Source organism: Pelobates fuscus, chromosome 12, assembly GCF_036172605.1.
Source record: "Pelobates fuscus isolate aPelFus1 chromosome 12, aPelFus1.pri, whole genome shotgun sequence".
NCBI classification, from domain to species: Eukaryota; Metazoa; Chordata; class Amphibia; order Anura; family Pelobatidae; genus Pelobates; species Pelobates fuscus.
The window spans coordinates 82,714,379-82,737,744 of NC_086328.1; the positions used below are offsets into that span (position 1 = coordinate 82,714,379).

At 47.1% G+C, this 23,366-nt stretch overlaps 2 long non-coding RNA genes across 3 annotated transcripts; one reads left to right on the forward strand and one right to left on the reverse strand.

Annotated features, from left to right (window-relative positions):
* The first annotated feature begins 2,081 nt into the window (after positions 1-2,081).
* Positions 2,082-3,563, forward strand: LOC134578349 (uncharacterized). The gene is made up of 3 exons (XR_010086101.1): positions 2,082-2,316; positions 2,473-2,663; positions 3,280-3,563. It is a non-coding gene; the product is annotated as an uncharacterized LOC134578349 (long non-coding RNA).
* A 1,295-nt stretch (positions 3,564-4,858) lies between these two features.
* LOC134578853 (uncharacterized) lies at positions 4,859-10,597 on the reverse strand. 2 transcript variants are annotated; one of them, XR_010086140.1, is made up of 3 exons: positions 10,462-10,597; positions 10,127-10,317; positions 4,859-4,882 (listed from the first exon to the last, which is right to left on the reverse strand). It is a non-coding gene; the product is annotated as an uncharacterized LOC134578853 (long non-coding RNA). The 2 variants fall into 2 exon arrangements; XR_010086139.1 differs by lacking the exon at positions 4,859-4,882 and adding an exon at positions 7,050-7,089.
* Positions 10,598-23,366: the final 12,769 nt, after the last annotated feature.

A 23,366-nucleotide genomic window follows, 5' to 3' on the forward strand; every position in this document is an offset into this window, starting at 1 on the left:
AGTATCGGGGGGTCTGTGCAGAGTTGGGGGGGACTGTGCAGAATTGGGGGGTCTGTGCAGTATTGGGGGGTCTGTGCAGAATTGGGGGTCTGTGCAGTATCGGGGGGACTGTGCAGTATTGGGGGGTCTGTGCAGTATTCGGGGGTCTGTGCAGTATTGGGGGGACTGTACAGTATGGGGGGTCTGTGCAGTATTGGGGGGGTCTGTGCAGTATTGGGGGGGACTGTGCAGTATTGGGGGGTCTGTGCAGTATTGGGGGGGTCTTTGCAGAATTGGGGTGTCTTTGCAGAATTGGGGGGTCTGTGCAGTATCGCGGGGGACTGTGCAGTATTGGGGGCGTCTGTGCAGTATTCGGGGGTCTGTGCAGTATTGGGGGGGGACTGTACAGTATGGGGGGTCTGTACAGTATTGGGGGGGTCTGTGCAGTATTGGTGGGTCTGTGCAGTATCGGGGGGTCTGTGCAGTATCGGGGGGGTCTGTGCAGTATCGGGGGGGACTGTGCAGTATTGGGGGGCTGCGCAGTATATGGGGGGCTGCGCAGTATTCGGGGGTCTGTGCAGTATTGGGGGACTGTACAGTATTGGGGGGTCTGTGTAGTATTGGGGGGACTGCGCAGTATAATGGGGGGATGCGCAGTATATTGAGGGGCTGCGCAGTATAATGGGGGGGCTGCGCAGTATTGGGGGCCTGCGCAGTATAATGGGGGGACTGCGCAGTATAATGGGGGCTGCGCAGTATTGGGAGGCTGCGCAGTATAATGGGGGGCTGCGCAGTATAATGGGGGCTGCGCAGTATAATGGGGGGCTGCGCAGTATAATGGGGCTGTGCAGTATTGGGGGGGCTGCGCAGTATAATGGGGTCTGCGCAGTATAATGGGGGGCTGCACAATAAAGTTGGGGGGCTGCGCAGTATAATGGGGGGCTGCGCAGTATTATTGGGGGCTGCGCAGTATATGGGGGGCTGCGCAGTATTGGGGGGGTCTGTGCAGTATTGGGGGGTCTGTGCAGTATTGGGGGGGTCTGTGCAGTATCGGGGGGGACTGTGCAGTATCGGGGGGGTCTGTGCAGAATCGGGGGGGACTGTGCAGAATTGGGGGGTCTGTGCAGTATCGGGGGGACTGTGCAGTATTGGGGGTCTGCGCAGTATATGGGGGGGCTGCACAGTATTCGGGGGTCTGTGCAGTATTGGGGGGCTGCGCAGTATATGGGGGGGCTGCACAGTATTCTGGGGTCTGTGCAGTATTGGGGGGGACTGTACAGTATTGGGGGGGTCTGTGTAGTATTGGGGGGTCTGTGCAGTATTGGGGGGTCTGTGCAGTATCGGGGGAACTGTGCAGTATCGGGGGGACTGTGCAGTATTCGGGGGTCTGTGCAGTATTGGGGGGGACTGTACAGTATGGGGGGTCTGTGCAGTATTGGTGGGTCTGTGCAGTATCGGGGGGGACTGTGTAGTATCGGGGGGACTGTGCAGTATTGGGGCGGTCTGTGCAGTATTGGGGAGGTCTGTGCAGAATTGGGGAGGTCTGCGCTGTATGTTGTAGGGGGTCTGCGCAGTATATGGGGGGCTGTCTGCGCATTATATGGGGGTCTGCGCAGTATATTGTGGGGGTTTGCGCTGTATATGGGGGGTCTGCGCAGTATATGGGGGGGCTGTCTGTGCAGTATATGGGGGGCTGCCTGCGCTGTATATGGGGGGTTTGCGCAGTATATTGGGGGGGTCTGTGCTGTATTGCGGGGTCTGTGCAGAATTGGGGGGGGTCTGCGCTGTATATTGTGGGTGGTCTGCGCAGTATATGGGGGGCCTGCGCAGTATATTGTGGGGGGTCTGCGCTGTACATGGAGGGCTGTCTGCGCAGTATATGGGGGGTCTGCGCAGTATATTGGGTGGGTTGCGCAGTATATTGGGGGGGCTGCGCAGTATATTGGGGGCAGCGCAGTATATTGTGGGGGGTCTGCGCTGTATATGGGGGCTGTCTGCGCAGTATATTGGGGGGGTCTGCGCAGTATATTAATGTGGCCTGTGTGTTAGATGTGGGGGGCAGTGTGTTAGATAGAAGGGCTGTTCGTTACATGTGGGGGGGCAGTGTATTATATTTGGGGGCTGTGCGTTAGATGTGTACAACCCTAGTTTCACAGAAAAATATTTATTTCCTAGATATCATATGCCATGGCATGCTTTTTGCTACGAAACCGCAGCCATCTAGTCACTCGCCAGAGAAGGATGAGAAACTGCACCCCAGCGAGAGGGACTGCCCCACATCTGCAACCAAATCCGTCGGTCACCGAATTCAGTAATCTCCGTCTCTTTGTCCATTCTGTATGTATGGTACTCCCAATTCTTATATTTAATCCGGTGTGTCCCCCACAATCTTTGTGTCTGTCTGCTGTATGTATGTGGCACGCAAGTCTGCATGCACTGTGTCTGTTATGCCAGTTACTCTAACCAGTTTATTTCTTTTTGTGTGTGTCACAGCTCTGACAAGCATGTTCTCCTATGGGACACGAAGTACATGAAGAGGAATGAAGAAGCCCATGTTTAATGCTCGTCTCCAGGGTGGAGTATTGAATTTATAAGTAATGAAGTGGCATCTGACACATGACAAGCTGCTCCTGTTTGCACAGCAACTTCAACATTGTATACTGTGATCACGGCCTAGTTCAGAGGTAGGTAACCTTGGGCAGTCCAGATGCTGTGAATTACATCTCCCATAATGCTGGCAAACCATTATGGAAGGTGTAGTCCAAAACATCTGGAATACCGAATGCGTATGAATGAAAAGTATGGTGTGTGTGAATGGTCAGTAACAAGGGTTGAAGCCTTGACGTGGCGTTACTGCTCACATGTGTATCCATGTGCCAATTCAACCAATGTGAGTCACTGTAATACTTATGAGGTAACCATAAATACCGTGACTATGGAGAATTAAACGCCTGTATCACCTAAACACTGCTTATACTGTTACCGTAACGCCTACACACTGCTTATACTGTGACCGTATGACCTAAACACTGCTCACACTGTGACCGTATCTCCTAAACACTGCTCATACTGTGACCGTATCGCCTATACACTGCTTACACTGTGACCGTACCATCTAAACACTGCTCACACTGTGACCGTATCTCCTATACACTGCTTACACTGTGACCATGCCACCTAAACACTGCTTACACTGTGAATGTTATTTTTTTCAAGTTAGTTTTAGTGTTTGCAGTTTCATTAAGTTGTTAACCACTTTTCTCAATCTTCTGTTCTGAGTTTTCTTAGATTTGTGGGAAGAACAAGGTGATCCTCTCAATTTTACACTCCTTTACTGATGGTTCCAGTGCCAGAGAAAAAACCCACCACCATTAACCTAGACCTGCTGAAACAGAAGAGATTACCTTCTTCTACAGAAAACTTCCATATGACTGCTTCGGAACACATGCTGCAGACATGAAGTAACCTTCATCTTCCAGTGATTAATAATCCTGGACGGCCCAGATAGAGAGAGACTATTATATTATAAAGATACTGCCTTCCTAATGCCATACAGCCTTTCTGTACAGGTGATTGAACTTTCTCCATGTTGGATACGACACTGTTTTTTTTAGCCAGTTTCCGCATTGACTTTTATATTTTTTTCACTATACATATAAAGTGTAAACTGCATATTAACTTTGAAGAAATAAAGTATATTGCGGACACCTTAACATGCTATTTGTGTTACTTAGCTATAAATAATAACAGCACTTGCTGTGTCACATTGTATGACATCACTGCAATTCTACAGCAGGGTGATGAGATGGTGGATTTCAGAGGAGAAAACACAAAAAAAACAAAGACCTCAGGTTCTATTGTTGAACACAGATTGGAGTGCCTTTTTGGCGTTATAGATGTTTTGGAAACCTATATAAATTTAGAAATGGGGTAAAGACTCTTTGTTTTAAAGGAAACCTATGGTGCTAGGAATATCAAACTGTATTTCTAACACCCTCTTCACCCTTTTTGTCAGTTACCTGATTGTTAGGTCAGGCTCCGCCAACATCAGGTCCCTCCTGCGCACACATTTGGGCTTCCACACCGGAAAGCATTAACTCAAGGCTTTTCTATAGCATTTTTAAAGACACTGGTTGACCTCATGCAAAGCGTGAGGATGTCCAGTGTCATTTTATGTAGTTGGTCTCCGCTAAGGACCTGAAGCGCCTCTAGTGCCTGTCTGGTAGACAGCCAATAGAGGATGAGATAACCTTGCAAGGTAATTATTGCAGTTCCTCAGAAACTGCAATATTTCACATTGCAGGGTTAAGGGGACATAGGCACTGCACCCAAACCACTTCAGCGAGATGAAGTGGTCTTGGTGCCTATAGTGTCCCTTTAAAGAGCAACTTCTTACTCTGCTTATTGCTATCTTTTGAAAGTCATCACTGTTATAAGCAAAACTTTCCATAGGCACAGTGACAAGAGGACCTATGTGTACCATAAATTATCATAGTTTGATACAAAGCCATATTTCCGAACAGTCCTGGATTGTTTGATAGAGTACCAGTTTGGGGTTGCTCTCCATTGTCCCACAGTAATCAGCAGGTTAACGTTGATTACAGATACACATTTCACTGCACATTTCAAAATTGTTTGGAGTTTTAATATTATTGTTTTGCAGGGAACAGCAGTAAACAAAAAGTCTAACAATATTTGTTAATTTCTAATGTAACGAAAAAATTGTACATCAATTACATACATAATAATTGCACATGTGGCCTATTATCAGATATTGTTATCCGCTCTTTACTCTTAAGAGGCCTCATATACTCCTGACTAGGACTTGGATGATGCTGTGATCTTTAGTACAGCCTTCTGTATGCAGGGACTCCTCAAGGCGGTTTGCTCCTTCCCTCGGGAGCTGTAAAAATAAAAAATTAAGTTAAAACTCACCAGAACGTAACCAGAAAGCATATTACAATCTACATATTTTCTATTATTACAAACTACAATTTCCATGTTGAGGATTAGAGGCGTAGAATAGAAAGAATGATAGAGCGCTTTCAATTTTGACTTAAAGCATCCCTGCGACGCCCACAAATTAAGAGCAAACAGGAACAACTTTATCTTAAGTACTTAAAAGTTCTACTTTTGACAAAAGACATGCAAGAGCTAATACATAAACTTGAGTAGAGCGCTTCCGTTGGCTTCTGGCAGATTAACGCTCCAGGAGCTGAAGAGGACCTTGAGAAAGAAGATACATACAAAGGACATTTTTTTTTGTAAATCTTTATTTTTGCAGTGCTTATAGTAATTACATGCTTACATATGGTACCCCAATGGCATTCCGTATGTAGGTTTCAAAACATTTGTTACATAGGGTAATAGGTGAACAGAGCACTTTTTTTTTTTTTTAGTTAATACAAATGAATATCAATCGGTTAAGAGCATTAATTTAACATTTACGTTGAGTGTCCTCGCTTTAGATGGGTGTACATGCTTTACTACGGTTGCTATTGTAAGTTATGATGTCACACTATGGGTATTACAGTAAAAGGTATAGTAGGGCACATAAGATTCTGCAGTGTTGGCTACTGGAAAACACGGTAAAACTACACCATATGTTACATGCAGATTAAAGACACACTTATATGGAAGATCACGTTAAGCTAGCTGGCAAAAGCATCTCTGCAGTCTAGATACCATTATACCATGCGGTAAGCAGTTTGACAAGAGTGGTGGCAAGCTTCTTCATGGTAGCCCATCCAGAATCGGTGAGGGGTGGCATAACTGGTTAACCAAAGCGTGAATTGGTGAGAGTTCCTGCAGGGGGACGTAGAACAAGTATCACTAGTCCACAGAACAGTCCCATTTGGCCCATGCCGGTTCCTGGCTTGTAGATCTTAGGTGTCAGTCCGCTTATGTGCGCCCCGGGTCCGCTGGTGGTCGCTGTGGGCTGGCGTCGCTACGCCGCGTTCCCTTTGGTGGCTGCCCTGCTGTCTAGGGCCGCTGGTCTTCGGCCTGAGGCCTGTGTAAGTGCTCTTGCCTTTCGCCATTGGGCCCATCACCAGGTCCGTGGGCCCAGGGTTCCACCGGGTCGGTACAGTAGTCGGTCAGTTGTTCGGCCAAAGGTATCAGTGCCGAAACAGCAGGAGTTTCCCCGGCTTTTCCCTGGGTGTATGGCAGGCTGTGGGGGGAAAATTCCTCCCCTGTGAGCACCCAGCTCAGAAGAAGAGTGAGCGGGCCTCTAAACGGTGGCATGAGTTGGAGGGTGACATAAGTCAGGGGCATCTCTGGGTGTGTGGGACCCCGTGTGGCATTACCCCTCATGCAGGAATACAGGAAGGCTGTTGGTCGGTCTGTGCTCGAGGTAGCTTGCTGTGCTCACATGGCCACCGCCATCTTGTGTGCTGGTCGCGGGTTACCCGTTATCCGTGTCTCCGAGGATAGAGGAGTCTGGCTCGGTTTGGTTTGGACCGGGATCACCCCCCCGGTCCGGTGGGGGGGAAGCAGGACCGGGTCCGCCGGCTCTTCACGCGGGTCGGGCTCCGTCGGGCGGGATAGTGTTGCGGCGGCCGTCCGCTTCACTCACCGCCAGCATAGGTCTCGCCTGGTGCAGCGGGCCCCATCCTCCGAGGGACTAGAACTGCGGGAGCAAGCCTCACCTCGGCTCGGCAGCCCGGTTACATCGAGGGTCGCAGGTAAGTAGTTGCCGGAATTTCCCCTTAAAAGTGCGTTTTGTTGGCTATTTGTGGGCTATTTGTGGCCCTATGTGCAGGAGCTGAGCTGTCCTGCGACCGCTCAGCTCGGCGGCCCGGCCCCGCCCCACAAAGGACATTTTAAGTCAAATAAAAACTACCTTCACCTGCCCTTCATGGCCACTGGAATACAAGTGGAACAGTGACCATCTGGGGTCTTTGCACAACATTCAAAATACATAAATAAAATATCATAAAAATATTAAGTGCTTTAGGGTTCGGTCATAATCTCAGAATTGGGTCTAATGCAACAGAGGGTTCCATTTCAAGAACCTGTTGAATTCCTGCTGAGCCGCCAGTCATAGATGATGAACAACTATCCTCTTGTTAAACAGAACGCTGGTCTCTATCCCATACTGGGACACCAGATCTAAAATACAGAAAATGTACTTAGTGTATAATGCTTTAAACTGCCTCCCTCATCAAACTGATTAAAGTGGCATGGAGTATATAACCCTAGATTTCACCTTTGATAGATCCCGATAAGTATAAGCAGTTTTTATGATACAGTCACAGTGTAAGCAGCGTTTCAGAGATATGGTCACAGTAAAAGCAGTGTTTAGATGGTACGGTCACAGTGTAAGCAGTGTTTAGGAGATACGGTCACAGTGTAAGCAGTGTTTAGGAGATACGGTCACAGTATAAGCAGTGTTTATGGGATACGGTCACAGTATAAGCAGTGTTTATGGGATACGGTCACAGTATAAGCAGTGTTTATGGGATACGGTCACAGTGTAAGCAGTGTTTAGGAGATACGGCCACAGTATAAGCAGTGTTTAGGTGATATGGTCACAGTGCAAGCAGTGTTTAGTTGATACGGTCACAGTGTAAGCAGTGTTTAGATGGTACGGTCACAGTGTAAGCAGTGTTTAGGAGATACGGTCACAGTGTGAGCAGTGTTTAGGACAGTGGCGTACATACCGGGGTCGCAGGGGTCGCGGCTGCGACCGGGCCCGGCCCACCAGGGGGCCCGGCCGCCCTACGACCCAGGTATGTACCCACAGGGCCAGCCTCGTCTTCTGGGGGGCCCAAGAGCCGGCCACCTCAGGGCCCCCCGAGGCTGGCCCTGCTATCACCAGGCTGGCGGGCGCGCGAGGGAGCACTTTGTGTGTGTGTGTGTATGTTAGTGAGTGTATGTTAGTGTGAGTCTATGTTAGTGTGAGTCTATGTTAGTGTGAGTGTATGTTAGTGTGAGTGTATGTTAGTGAGTGTGTGTTAGTGTATGTTAGAGTGTATGTTAGTGTGAGTGTATGTTAGTGTGAGTGTATGTTAGTGAGTGTGTTTTAGTGTGAGTGTATCTTAGTGTGAGTGTATGTTAGTGAGTGTGTGAGTGTATGTTAGTGAGTGTGTGTGTGAGTGTGTTAGTGAATGTTAGTGAGTGTATGTTAGTGTGAGTGTATGTTAGTGTGTGTGTTAGTGTGAGCGTATCTTAGTGTGAGTGTATGTTAGTGAGTGTGTGAGTGTATGTTAGTGAGTGTGTGAGTGTATGTTAGTGAGTGTATGTTTGTGTATGTTAGTGAGTGTGTGTTAGTGTGTGTGTGAGTGTATGTTTGTGTGTGTGTGTGTGTGTGTTAGTGTGTGTGTGAGTGTATGTTAGTGTGTGTGAGTGAGTGTATGTTAGTGAGTGTGTGTTAGTGTGTGTGTGAGTGTGTTAGTGTATGTTAGTGAGTGTGTGTGTGAGAGTGTATGTTAGTGTGTGTGTGAGTGTATGTTAGTGAGTGTGTGTGTGTGTGTTAGTGTATGTGTGTTAGTGAGTGTGTGTGTGTTAGTGAGTGTGTGTGTGTTAGTGTTAGAGTGTGTGTGAGCGTGTGTTAGAGTGTGTGTGTCTTAGTGTTAGAGTGTGTGTTAGTATTAGAGTGTGTGTGTTAGTGTGTGTGTGTGTTAGAGTGTGCGTGTGTTAGAGTGTGCGTGTGTTAGAGTGTGCGTGTTAGTGTTAGAGTGTGTGTCTGTGTGCGTCTGTTAGTGAGTGTGTATGTATGTTTGTCACTGAGTGTGTGTCTGTCAGTTAATGTGTGCGTGTGTGTCTTAAGCACTTACCTTTCTCCAGCGCCGGGCTCCCTTGGCGCTGGGGATCTCTCCGCCCCGATCCGCCTCTCAGCTCCGAATGTGCATTCGTGGCAAGAGCCACGCGCGCATTCAAACCGCCCATAGGAAAGCATTTCCTATGGACGTTCAGCGTCTTCTCACTGTGATTTTCACAGTGAGAATCGCAGAAAATCCTCTAGTGGCTGTCAATGAGACAGCCTCTAGAGGCTGGATTAACCCTCAGTGAAACATAGCAGTTTCTCTGAAACTGCTGTTTTCAGCTGCAGGGTTAAAACTAGAGAGACCTGGCACCCAGACCACTTCATTGAGCTGATGTGATCTGGGTGTCTGTAGTGGTCCTTTAAGTGTATGTGTTTATGCATGCACTGGCGTACATACCGTGGTCGCAGGGGTCGCAGCCCTGCGACCAGGTGCCCGCCGCCATGTGTTGCGGACCCAGCCCGCGCAGAGTAAGCGCGCGCGGGGGGGGGCCCACGGATCAGTTTTCGCACCGGGGGCCCATGGGTTGTGTGTACGCCACTGGTTTAGGAGATACGGTCACAGTGTGAGCAGTGTTTAGGAGATACGGTCACAGTGTGAGCAGTGTTTAAGAGATACAGTCACAGTATAGGCAGTGTTTAGGATATACGGTCAAAGTATAGGCAGTGTTTAGGATATACGGTCACAGTGTGAGCAGTATTTAAATGGTACGGTCACAGTGTAAGCAGTGTTTAGGATATACAGTCACAGTATGAGCAGTGTTTAGGAGATACGGTCACAGTGTGAGCAGTGTTTAGGAGATACGGTCACAGTATAGGCAGTGTTTAGGAGATACGGTCACAGTATAGGCAGTGTTTAGGATATACGGTCACAGTGTGAGCAGTATTTAAATGGTACGGTCACAGTGTAAGCAGTGTTTAGGAGATACGGTCACAGTGTGAGCAGTGTTTAAATGGTACGGTCACAGTGTAAGCAGTGTATAGGCGATACGGTCACAGTGTAAGCAGTGTTTAGGTGATACGATCACAGTGTGAGTAGTGTTTAGGTGATACGGTCACAGTATAAGCAGTGTGTAGGCGACACGGTAACAGTATAAGCAGTGTTTAGGTGATACAGGCGCTTTATTCTCCATAGTCACGGTATTTATGGTTACCTCATAAGTATTACAGTGACTCACATTGGTTGAATTGGCACATGGATACACATGTGAGCAGTATGCCACGTCAAGGCTTCAACCCTTGTTACTGACCATTCACACACACCATACTTTTCATTCATACGCATTCGGTATTCCAGATGTTTTGGACTACACCTTCCGTAATGCTTTGCCAGCATTATGGGAGATGTAATTCACAGCATCTGGACTGCCCAAGGTTACCTACCTCTGAACTAGGCCGTGATCACAGTATACAATGTTGAAGTTGCTGTGCAAACAGGAGCAGCTTGTCATGTGTCAGATGCCACTTCATTACTTATAAATTCAATACTCCACCCTAGAGACGAGCATTAAAAATGGGCTTCTTCATTCCTCTTCATGTACTTCGTGTCCCATAGGAGAACATGCTTGTCAGAGCTGTGACACACACAAAAAGAAATAAACTGGTTAGAGTAACTGGCATAACAGACACAGTGCGTGCCACATACATACAGCAGACAGACACAAAGATTGTGGGAGACACACCGGATTAAATATAAGAATTGGGAGTACCATACATACAGAATGGACAAAGAGACGGAGATTACTGAATTCGGTGACCGACGGATTTGGTTGCAGATGTGGGGCAGTCCCTCTCGCTGGGGTGCAGTTTCTCATCCTTCTCTGGCGAGTGACTAGATGGCTGCGGTTTCGTAGCAAAAAGCAGACCATGGCATATGATATCTAGGAAATAAATATTTTTCTGTGAAACTAGGGTTGTACACATCTAACGCACAGCCCCCAAATATAATACACTGCCCCCCCCACATGTAACGAACAGCCCCTCCATCTAACACACTGCCCCCCACATCTAACACACAGGCCACCCCAATATACTGCGCAGCCCCCCAATATACTGCACAGACCCCCCCATATACTAAGCAGACCCCCCAATATACTGTGCAGACCCCCATATACAGCGCAGACCCCCCCCAATATACTGCACAGGCAGCCCCCAATATACTGCACAGACAGCCCCCATATACTGTGCAGAACTCCATATACAGCGCAGATCCCCCACAATATACTGCGCAGACCCTCATATACTGCGCAGACAGCCCCCCCATATACTGCGAAGACCCCCCCAATATATTGCACAGGCAGCCCCCCATATACTGCACAGACAGCACCCCATATACTGCGCAGACCCCCCACAATATACTGCGCAGATCCCCATATACTGCGCAGACAGACCCCCATATACTGCGCAGACCCACCATATACAGTGCAGATCCCCCACAATATACTGCGCAGTCCCCCCGTATACAGCGCGGATCCCCCACAATATACTGCGCAGACCCCATATACTGCGCAGACAGCTCCCCATATACTGCGCAGACCCCCCCAATATATTGCACAGGCAGCCCCCCATATACTGCACAGACAGCCCCCTATATACTGCACAGACCTCCCATACTGTACAGTCCCCCCCAATACTGCACAGACCCCCGAATACTGCACAGACCACCCCAATACTGCACAGTCCCCCCCGATACTGCACAGACCCTGGAATTTTGCAAAGACTCCCCCAATTCTGCAAAGACCCCCCAATACTGCACAGACCCCCCAATTCTGCACAGACCCCCCAATACAGCACAGTCCCCCCCAATACTGCACAGACCCCCCCAATACTGCACAGACCCACCAATACTGCACAGACCTCCCCACAATACTGCACAGACCCCCCAATTCTGCACAGACCCCCCAATATAGCACAGTCCCCACCAATACTGCACAGACCCCCCCAATACTGCACAGTCCCCCCAATACTGCACAGTCCCCCCAATACTGCACAGACCCACCAATACTGCACAGACCCCCCCAATACTGCACAGTCCCCCCAATACTGCACAGTCCCCCGATACTGCACAGACCCACCAATACTGCACAGACCCCCCCAATACTGCACAGACCCCCCCATGCTGTACAGCCCCCCTCCAATACTGCACAGACCCCGAATACTGCACAGACCCCCCCAATACTGCACAGTCCCCCAATACTAAAAAGTCCCCCCCGATACTGCACAGACTCCCCAATTCTGCAAAGACCCCCCCAATACTTCACAGACCCCCCAATACAGCACAGTCCCCCCCGATACTGCACAGACCCCCCCGATAGAGCACAGTCCCCCCCAATAAAGCACAGACCCCCTAATACTGCACAGACCCCCCATTATACTGGGCAGCCCCCCCCCATTATACTGCACAGACCCCCCATATACTGCGCAGCTCCCCCAATACTGCGCCGCCCCCCCCAATATACTGGGCAGCCCCCCCATATACTACACAGCCCCCCCAATACTGCGCAGCACCCCCCAATATACTGGGCAGTCCCCCCATTATACTGCGCAGACCCCCCATATACTGCGCAGACCCCCCAATACTTCGCAGCCCCCCCCAATATACTGGGCAGCCCCCCCCATTATACTGCGCAGACCCCCCATATACTGCGCAGCCCCCCCAATACTGCGCAGCTCCCCCCAATATACTGGGCAGCCCCCCCATAAAACTGCACAGCCCCCCCATTATACTGCGCAGACAGCCCCCCATATACTGCGCAGCCCCCCCATTATACTAAGCAGCCCCCCCATTATACTGCGCAGACCCCCCCATATACCCATATACTGTATTGATATCCCCCCATATACTGCACAGAAACCCCCACCGTCCCAATATACTTCACCCTCCCCTTGGATGGCTGAGAGTGTTGGGAGCAGGGAGAGGCTTTAATCCGATGATCTGAGTCCGCGCATGCGCAGTATAGGGGTAGGGAGATTTCACAGAACAAATGGCCATCAAATTCCCTACCCCTATACTGCGCACGCGCGGTGTGTGAAGTGCTCCCTGCCCACTAGTGCGCACGCGCGCTGTACCTCCGACGAGAGTACTGTGACGCGCGTGCGCACTGTGGCATTAATTTCCCCTACCCCGTGAAAATTCCCTACCTAGTTGGTGTGCGCCAGCGCGATGTGGCACACCTCCTCCTCCTCCATTGGATGGATGTCACATCCGGTGCGTCCGCGTCACCGGAAGTGACGAGGGTAGGTCATTTTCACGGGGTAGGGTTTTTTGATAGAACACCTGCATGAAAAAAACTGTTTTCACTTTCAAACAGATGTCATTTACCTTAAATAATTGTATCTCAATCTCTAAATTGAACTTTAATCACATACAGGAGGCTCTTGTAGGGTCTAGCAAGCTATTAGCATAGCAGGGGATAAGAAAATCTTAATTAAACAGAACTTGCAATAAAGAAAGCATAAATAGGGCTCTCTTTACAGGAAGTGTTTATGGAAGGATGTGCAAGTCACATGCAGGGAGGTGTGACTAGGGTTCATAAACAAAGGGATTTAACTCCTAAATGGCAGAGGATTGAGCAGTGAGGCTGCAGGGGCATGTTCTATACACCAAGACTGCTTCATTAAAGGACCACTCTAGGCACCCAGACCACTTCAGCTTAATGAAGTGGTCTGGGTGCCAGGTCCTTCTAGGGTTAACCCATTTTTTCATAAACATAGCAGTTTCAGAGAAACTGCTATGTTTATAAATTGGTTAAGCCTTCCCCCTAATCCTCTAGTGGCTGTCTCATTGACAGCCGCTAGAGGCGCTTGCGTGATTCTCACTGTGAAAATCACAGTGAGAGCATGCAAGCGTCCATAGGAAAGCATTATGAATGCTTTCCTATGTGACTGGCTGAATGCGCGCGCAGCTCTTGCCGCGCGTGCGCATTCAGCCGACGGGGAGGAGAAGAGGAGGATCGGAGGAGGAGAGCTCCCCGCCCACCGATGGAAAAAGATAAGTTTTAAACACTTTCCCCTTTCCAGAGCCGGGTGGGAGGGGGTCCCTGAGGGTGGGGGCACCCTCAGGGCACTCTAGTGCCAGGAAAATGAGTATGTTTTCCTGGCACTAGAGTGGTCCTTTAAGCTAAAGTTGTTCAGGTGACTATAGTGTCCCTTTAACTATTAGTGTGTTACTGCATTACCCTCTTCTAGTCACTAGGGGTCACTACATAAAACATACTATACATACTAGGATCACTGCATTTAATGGTCCGGCAAAAACACAAAAAAGAGAGAATATATAAATGAAAGCAGCACTCACTTGAACATGTATAAACGTGGTGCTGCTGGGGACCACTTTATACAATACACAAGATCCAGCGCACTCAGCTATCCACTAAACAGCAACTTCAATGTTGACAGATTAAAAAAAAAAAAAAAAATGTAAACCCCTAATCTAGGCAAAAATAATGGGGGTTTAGTTACATTATATGATCATACTTTGCATAAGCCTGCCACAATGTCAATGTACCCCATCTTTGGCAGGTCCTACTCTAACAGTGTGCTCTTATGACATTAACCCACTTACTTGGGGAAAATATTCCATCTGGGGCTCCCTGCAGTACAAGGCTAAAATGGGCCCTGGGATGAGGTACCTGCGAGAGGAAGGGGTGCAAAACCAAGGAGTTGGCTAGAGTCCAATAAATAAATAAATATATATATATATACATGAAAGAAAAAAGGAATACGATATAAGGGAGCATATTACATGTCGAAATACTAATGTAATATATCTTTTAGAATGCCCCTGTGGACTCCAGTATATTGGGAGAACCACACGGCCTCTCTATGTGAGAATACGTGAACATCAGTGGCGTACATACCGGGGTCGCAGGGGTCGCGGCTGCGACCGGGCCCGGCCCACCAGGGGGCCCGGCCGCCCTGCGACCCGGTATGTATGTCACTGGGCCAGCCTCTTCTCCTGGGGGGCCCAGGAGCCGGCCACCTCCGGGCCCCCCGAGGCTGGCCCTGCTGTCATCCGGGTGGCCGGTACTGCGGGCGCGCGAGGGAGCACTGTCTCCTGGGTGCTTCCTCTTCAGCTCCCTCGCGCACCGCACTGATACCGGAGCCGGAAGATGACGTCATCTTCCGGCTCCGGCATCAGTACGCGGCGCGCGAGGGAGCTGAAGAGGAAGCACTCAGGAGACAGTGCTCCCTCGCGCGCCCGCCAGCCTGCCTGCCCGCCGGGTGACCGGCCCCCCAGGAGCCCAGCAGCACCACTGGACCCCAGGGAATCCCCTCAGCTCTCCCACAGGTAAGGAGGCTGGGGGGATTTAAAAAAAAATGTGTTTGTGAGTGTTAGTGTTAGTGAGTGTGTGTTAGAGTGTGAGTGTATGTTAGTGTGTGTTTGTGAGTGTATGTTAGTGTTAGTGAGTGTGTGTTAGAGTGTGAGTGTGTGTTAGTGTGTGTTTGTGAGTGTGAGTGTATGTTAGTGTTAGTGAGTATGTGTTAGAGTGTGAGTGTGTGTTAGAGTGTGTTAGTGAGTGTGTGTTAGGGTGTGAGTGTGTGTTTGTGAGTGTGAGTGTATGTTAGTGTTAGTGAGTGTGTGTTAGAGTGTGAGTGTGTGTGTGTTTGTGAGTGTGAGTGTATGTTAGTGAGTGTGTGTTTGTGAGTGTGAGTGTATGTTAGTGTTAGTGAGTGTATGTTAGTGTGTGTTTGTGAGTGTGAGTGTATGTTAGTGTTAGCGAGTGTATGTTAGTGTTAGCGAGTGTGTGTTTGTGAGTGTGAGTGTATGTTAGTGTGTGTGAGTGTATGTTAGTGTGTGTGAGTGTGTGTTAGAGTGTGAGTGTGTGTTAGTGAGTGTGTTTGTGTGTGTGTGAGTGTGAGTTAGTGTGTGTGAGTGTATGTTAGTGTGTGTTTGTGAGTGTGAGTGTATGTTAGTGTGTGTGAGTGTATGTTAGTGTGTGTGAGTGTATGTTAGTGTGTGTTTGTGAGTGTTAGTGTGTGAGTGTATGTTAGTGTGTGAGTGTGTGTTAGAGTGTGAGTGTGTGTTAGTGAGTGTGTTAGTGTGTGTGTGAGTGTGAGTTAGTGTGTGTGAGTGTATGTTAGTGTGTGTTTGTGAGTGTGAGTGTATGTTAGTGTTAGTGAGTGTGTGTTAGAGTGTGAGTGTGTGTGTGTTTGTGAGTGTGAGTGTATGTTAGTGAGTGTGTGTTTGTGAGTGTGAGTGTATGTTAGTGTTAGTGAGTGTATGTTAGTGTGTGTTTGTGAGTGTGAGTGTATGTTAGTGTTAGCGAGTGTGTGTTTGTGAGTGTGAGTGTATGTTAGTGTGTGTGAGTGTATGTTAGTGTGTGTGAGTGTGTGTTAGAGTGTGAGTGTGTGTTAGTGAGTGTGTTTGTGTGTGTGTGAGTGTGAGTTAGTGTGTGTGAGTGTATGTTAGTGTGTGTTTGTGAGTGTGAGTGTATGTTAGTGTGTGTGAGTGTATGTTAGTGTGTGTGAGTGTATGTTAGTGTGTGTTTGTGAGTGTTAGTGTGTGAGTGTATGTTAGTGTGTGAGTGTGTGTTAGAGTGTGAGTGTGTGTTAGTGAGTGTGTTAGTGTGTGTGAGTGTATGTTAGTGTGTGTTTGTGAGTGTGAGTGTATGTTGGTGTGTGTGTTAGTCTTAGAGTGTGTGTGTGAGTGTATGTTAGTGTGTGTGTGTTAGAGTGTGTGTTAGTGTGTGTGTGTTAGAGTGTGTGTTAGTGTGTGTGTCTGTTACTGAGTATGTTTGTGTGCATCGGTTAGTGAGTGTGTATGTATGTCTGTCACTGAGTGTGTGTCTGTCAGTAAATGTGTGCGTCTGTTCATGAGTGTGTGTAGGTCTTAAGCACTTACCATTCTCCAGCGCCGGACTCCCTTGGCGCTGGGAATCTCTCCGCCTCTCAGCTCCGAATACACATGCGTGGCAAGAGCCACGCGCGCATTCAAACCGCCCATAGGAAAGCATTATTCAATGCTTTCCTATGGACGTTCAGCGTCTTCTCACTATGATTTTCACAGTGAGAATCGCAGAAAATCCTCTAGCGGCTGTCAATGAGACAGCCACTAGAGGCTGGATTAACCCTCAGTGAAACATAGCCGTTTCTCTGAAACGGCTATGTTTTCAGCTGCAGGGTTAAAACTAGAGACCTGGCACCCAGACCACTTCATTGAGCTGATGTGATCTGGGTGTCTGTAGTGGTCCTTAAAGTGTATGTGTTTATGCATGCACTGGCGTACATACCGCGGTCACACAGGTCGCAGCCCCGCGACCCGGTGCCCGCCGCCATGTGTTGCGGCCCCTGCCCGCGCAGCGTAAGCGCGCACGCGGGGGGGCCCACGGATCAGTTTTCGCACCGGGGCCCCATGGGTTGTGTGTACGCCACTGGTGAACATGTATATAACATTCGGAAGGGGGTCACAAGTCACAGCGTCTCCAATCACTTTAAGGAGACACACAACCAAGACCCTTCAGGCCTCTCTTTTATTGGGATCAAAAGAGTATTCAAAGATTGGAGAGGGGGCGACTTCATTAAGAAAATCGGGCAGGAAGAGATGAAATGGGCTTACTATATGGATACATTAACCCCTATAGGACTGAATATCGATTTTGACCTTTTTAATTTCCTCTAACTTCCTCTAGTGTTTAACCCTCTCTGGCAGTTATTTTGGACATATGACTAATATAGCTAATATTTAACATTTATTTAGTTTTTAATAGAGAGATTATAACGTGTATGGATTAGTATATGTTTAGGAGATATCCCCTTTTTTTGGTTTTGGTAAATTGGTGATATTTTCTGGTGAATATATTTAAGGCTGTCTTTATTCTATTCCTATTTACTTATATATTTAATTTTTTTATAAGATGTATTTATCTAATATGTACTTAGACATCATGTTAAGTCATTTTGACTTTACCAAAAGACAAGCTCTTTTTAAGAATTATTGTCGTTTTTATTTTCTATATATATGTTTGTGGTACAAATTTCTATTTAAAGTATTAATACATTTCCTCTCTCCATTTTCTGGATATTGTTTTAGCATATGTATGTATCGTTAACCAATTGTAACCAAATAAGAAGACACATTAGAAGTTGTTTTTTTGAAATACATTTGCACTTCAGGAGTATTGCATAACAGGTTCGAGTAGTGATGCTTACAAAGAAGCCAATTGGGCTATTTGGGTAAATACTATTTAAGAGACATTGGGAGCCACCCACATTTACGCTTGAGAAAGCCCCAAGAGGCGGGGCGAAACGCGTTGCGTGATACCGGAAACCGGAAGTCGGAAGTAACTTCGCTGGCTGGGAGAGTCGGAGACAGAGTAAGAGAACTACTACTTTCGTTTTATTCAGAAAACGTAACTCTGGACATATTGAACTCTCAAACTAGCGACAGGAATATACTTTTAATGTTATTTTTAAACACATTTTTTATGTTGAAATAAAATGGAATTTTACTTCTAAACGGACCGGATACCGAGTGATTGCTTCCAGTTGTCTACCCATCGGATCCCACGATCACAGGGGACTGATCCTCCCAGAGCCAGATAGTCTGGAGTGGTACTACAACCACTCCACAATTGTGAGTTTGGAATATTCCTCTTCAGCTAAATTTATCTCTTTCAACAGTATTGCACTAGGTCTGTGTCTCTTTATATTTTCAGATCGGACCATCTGAGCAGACCTGTGCAAGTATTAATTATTTATTTTTTATTAGTGTGCATTTTCCTGCATAAGTCACTTGATATATGGTGTTTTCCCAATATGTGTATGTATTTGCGATTTTATGGCTAATTGCATGACAAGTTTGCATGCTCTGCACATTGTATTGTTTAAGGGATATATCTATTTTGCGCACCTACTTTTTATGGTTTATTTCTTACTTGGTGAATTGTATCAGATCCCCTTGTAGGTTGCTGCATTCATTCGTTTAATTTATTTTCTCCATACTTCTGCGCCATCCTATTCTATTCACATTCTATATATATACATGAAACCAGGGGGCTGCACTCACTTGAACATATATAAATGGGGTGCTGCTGGGGGCCAATTTATACAATACACAAGAACCAGCGCACTCACCTATCCACTAAACAGCAACTTCAATGTTGACAGATTTTATTTGTTTTTATTTTTAAAAACACCTAACCTAGGCAAAAATAATGGGGGTTTAGTTACATTATGCGATGATACATTGCATAAGCCTGCCACAACGTCAATGCACCCCATTGATGGTGTGTTTTACACTATTCCAGCTGACACTTGGCATTGCACCTGTTGATGTATATAAAAATCACTTCCAGTGCAGATTGTCAACTCTTATGGTATTGATCAGGGGCTCAGGCCATTATGGTTACTAAGAGCAGTCCAGCTTGGGGAGATATTTCTACTTACCCAGTTGGACTGTATAGCGTGAAAGGGTCCCATGCGGGCCGCTGAACACAATATGGGCTTTCATGTCCTAATGGCAGCCATGAACATTAATGACCAGTGGGGAGAAATGCTCTCACAAAGACACACTCAGATACAATCATAGATACATGTATCCTCTTTTAAATCAACAGTGTCACGAAAAAACCCACATAGACATGGACACTTTTAGAAACATTTTGACACACTCAGATGCATTGAATGATATACAAGATGCACAAAAAGGGACATAATCCATTACCAGACAATAATGATGACTCTTTTTGTACTTGTGCACAACAGAGCTTGGAGGGTGTGGTGTCATGTCACTTTCTCCCTACCTTCTAGGGAAGTATAAGTGTATGGCAGTGTGTGTATGCAGAAACATTGGCCTACTATGCTTAGGGCAGAACTTTTTGTTTTATTATTTTTTCTAAATCTTTATTGTACCTGCTAATCTCTCTGATTTAACCTCCCCCTGCCCTCTGATATTAGCTTTTCTTTGAAATTATTTTGTTTAAAATTATCTGTTAATTTGCATATTTTGTAAAGACTCCTGAAAGTGACAGAACTGGAATGGGTCTGGAGGCCATCGGGTGCAGGAGAAGGTAGGTTTTACTTACCTCAAGCTATCCTTTGTGGACAATGTTATCTTCCTCTTTCTGGTCCTCTTTAGTTTGTGGTGCTTCATTTGCCAGGAGCTGCATCAGTGCTGTACTCTCACGCATGTATAAGAGTACAACACTGAGTTCCTTGGAAGATCCCTCGAGACCGTGGGAGTCTCCATAGACAATGCCGGAATCCTACAGCCGACCTTTGTGAGTGACGGATGCTGAAATTTAACAAACATTGGCAGCAGTGTTCCGCCTTTTGTCAACCTCAGACTTCTCCATAACACAAGGTAGTCTCTATTTTGTCTAGTGGTATCTCAGGATTGCTTTGGAATGTCATTGAAATTCCAAAGCAACCTTGATCAGTATTTCATAAAGAATAGATCTTCATGAAATACTGAAAAGTGACAGATCCCCCCCCCCCCCCCTCCCTCAAGACACCCATTAAAGGGACACTGTAGGCACCCAGACCACTTCAGCTCATTGAAGTAGTCTGGATGCTGTGTCCCTTTTGCACCTAGTGCTGCAATGTAAAACATTGCAATTTTAGAGAACTGCAATGTTTACATTGCAGCACTAAGTCTGCCCTCAGTGGCTGTCTACCAAACAGCCACTAGAGGGCTTCTGGAATCCAAACTGACTTTTGGTCCGTTATCTGACGATGGATGTCATCACACTCTCTGCATGAGGACCTCCAGCTTCAGATTTTCCCCAAAGTAAAGCATTGATTCTCCAATAGCACTCCAAAAGAATTGTCTCCAATAGTATAGCTCCCGCATATTCTCACTCAAGTCTCTTAGATTTATGGTTTTAGTGAATCTGTCTAACCTTATACAATAGTTTAAGAACAGACCACATGTATAGACCACATGTATTTATAAGGATGATTTATATGTCTCTTACTCATATGTGTTGTGTTAGGAAGTCTGTGAAACAGAACTCATTCTACAGAGGGACTATAGAGATTTTCACTCTACCAACAGATACCCCTATTTTTTTTTATTTATTTTTTTATTCTTTATTTTTGGTGCAATGGCGTTTACAAACAAGCCTGAGGTGCCACGACAGCAGACACAGGCCGAACAGTGCAGACAAAGTCATGACTATATACAATTGCACATTTTTATATAAGACAGGTTGTATACGTAAGTTAAATTGTTGCAGATAAGGTGAATGTAATGGCAGTTGCAAGATTTAACAGCAAGAAACAAGTTACAAACTGTGCTGTGATATGTGTGTATCTGTATGATTTCGTTGGTCTGGTACTTGCTTATGAGAGATACACTTGAGTGGTGCCAGGCAGGCGGACTCTGTTTCCTTAAGAGATTAAGTGACAGGCTATGTGACTGCGTGACTGAAGCATGCAGTGTAGCATTAAACGAGTGTGAGAGGCATATTGCATAAATGTTAACTATGTAAAAGCGGTCAAACAGTAAGTAGGACAGTCAAACAGTTAATTTCTTTAGGGTACTGCTTTGTTGATGAGTCTCTGATTCGGAGGCTGTAGTGTGGCACAGACAGCGTCTGTTGTAGCAGAGGCTATGATAGTGTACCCCTGCAGGATCCTGACTTGTGAGTCCGCTGTTAGCCTATACCCTGTGCTGTGACGGGCTTTTGGGACACTTGTAAGTCCTGGCGGGGCATGGCTAGGTGCATCGCCGCTGGGTCCGGTAGCTGGCTCACCCGTCCGCCGTTGTGGAGGCTTGCTTTGAAGACATAGGTAAGTCGTGTCCCCCTCTGGTACTCTGAGGCTCCCCGCGATGCCGGGTGGGTTCGGGGTCGTTTGAGGAGCTTGCCAGTAGTTGGTTGCATTGTGGGTCTTGGCTTATTGCTTGGTCTGTGGGGAGCTTGCAAGCTGCTTTGGGTAGGCCTCTTAATGCGGCGAGTGCTTGCCTGTTTATGGGCGGGCGGGAGGGTACTTCTTCTCCAGCGCTATCTTGTGGGTCCCATCGGCTGGGGGGCCATGCGGTTCTGGTGGGTAATTGCGGGTCCCCCATTGGGTGAGTGTATTGGTTCTGTGGCCCTCCGTTCTCTATCCGCCAGCTTTGCCCAGAAGGCGTCAAATATCGCATCAAGCTTGGCCTGCATGTGGTACCTTGCTGTGAGGTAGTTGTGCTCCCAGGTGGCGTCCGCCATTGTGTAGGCCCCTGTAGTGAGGGGTTGCCTGAGAGGCTCTGCTGTCAGTGCCTGACTGAGCCCCGCTGCCTGGAGGGGTTGGACCGGGATCCCCCCCTGCCGGTCCTGAGGGGGGGGAGCGGGTAGGCTGTGGCTTGGTACCTCCGGCGTAGGGGCAAGGAGAGCGGCCGTCTCCCCCCAGCTCCGTCCACCGCAGGCCTCGGCCTGCCACCTTAGGTCCTTGATTGCTGGATATACTCGAGTCTGGTGTCGGGTGATTCGCCAGAGAGCTCCCGACATGGGTAGCATGTTCCGGCATCGTTTCAGGCTTGATAATTTAGAGATTTATCCCTATACGCAGTTTGTGTGGTGGGAGCTCCTCCACCATGCGGCTGCTCTGCTTGCAGGTCAGGCCCCGCCCCACCCCTATTTTTATTAGTAGGCAGAGATACCGTTTGGTTGCAGTTCTTTTTTTTTTGGCATGAAATAAATAAAGCCTATTAAATTACTGACCGAAAAACAAAGTTCATTTTCTCTGCTACTACACTGTATCCATACATTTGACTGCAGTTAAGTGTATTCTAATGTTTCCATATTGTTCCAATTCATATTGTTCCATCTTGGGGATTTTCATTTGATTTCTCTAAGCTCTATTCTTTCCCATGGGGAATTTGGAAACACCGGATGTCCGCATGCAAAGCGTGAGGACGTCCAGTGTCGTTTAATAGCGTTAAACTCTGTGAAACTTCAGGAAGCGTCTCTATTGACTGTCTGGGAGACAGACACTAGTAGGCAGTCTTAACCCTGCAATGTAAACATGGTGGTTTACCTGAAACTGCAAAGTTTTACATTGCAAGGCTAATGGAAGAGGGACAGTGCACACAGACTACTACAATGATATGAAGTGGTCTGGGTGCCAATAGGGTTCCATTAAGTCACCATCTCTAGATGTATGTCAGCCATTCCATCCCAGTGTCTGTTTAATTCCAACACATGCATACCTCATTCTTTTGAATGAGTTACTGATTAGGTGATCATCTGAACCATATTTGGTTTAATGAGGAAAATAATGAAAACCACTGTAGTAGTCAGCACTATCCTCTTGCAATAAGACCAGCTGGATGGAAAAAAACAGTGCTAGTAGTACTTAAAAAGTAATTGGAATCAACAAATAACTATTAACCAAGGTTTGAAAAGGAAGGTTTTGAGTTTTGAAAAGAAGGGTTTAATTCTGTCTGTACTGTACAGAGGTATATAGTGAGCGTTAGGTTGCTTTTATCCTTAAAATTTCAAAGATGGCTGTTCATAAGAACAAGTTCAAGCAGCACACATATTTTACAAAGACTCCTGATGGTCAAATCAAGTTTGGTGAGGGCCTGAAGCTATCCCTTGCGGCTGCTGCCATGTCTAACCAGGTGATCTTCTTCAGCTCCTGGTGTTTTATCAGCCAGGAGACCTTGCTGTGTGCATGCACAAGAGTCCAACACTAAGGTCTA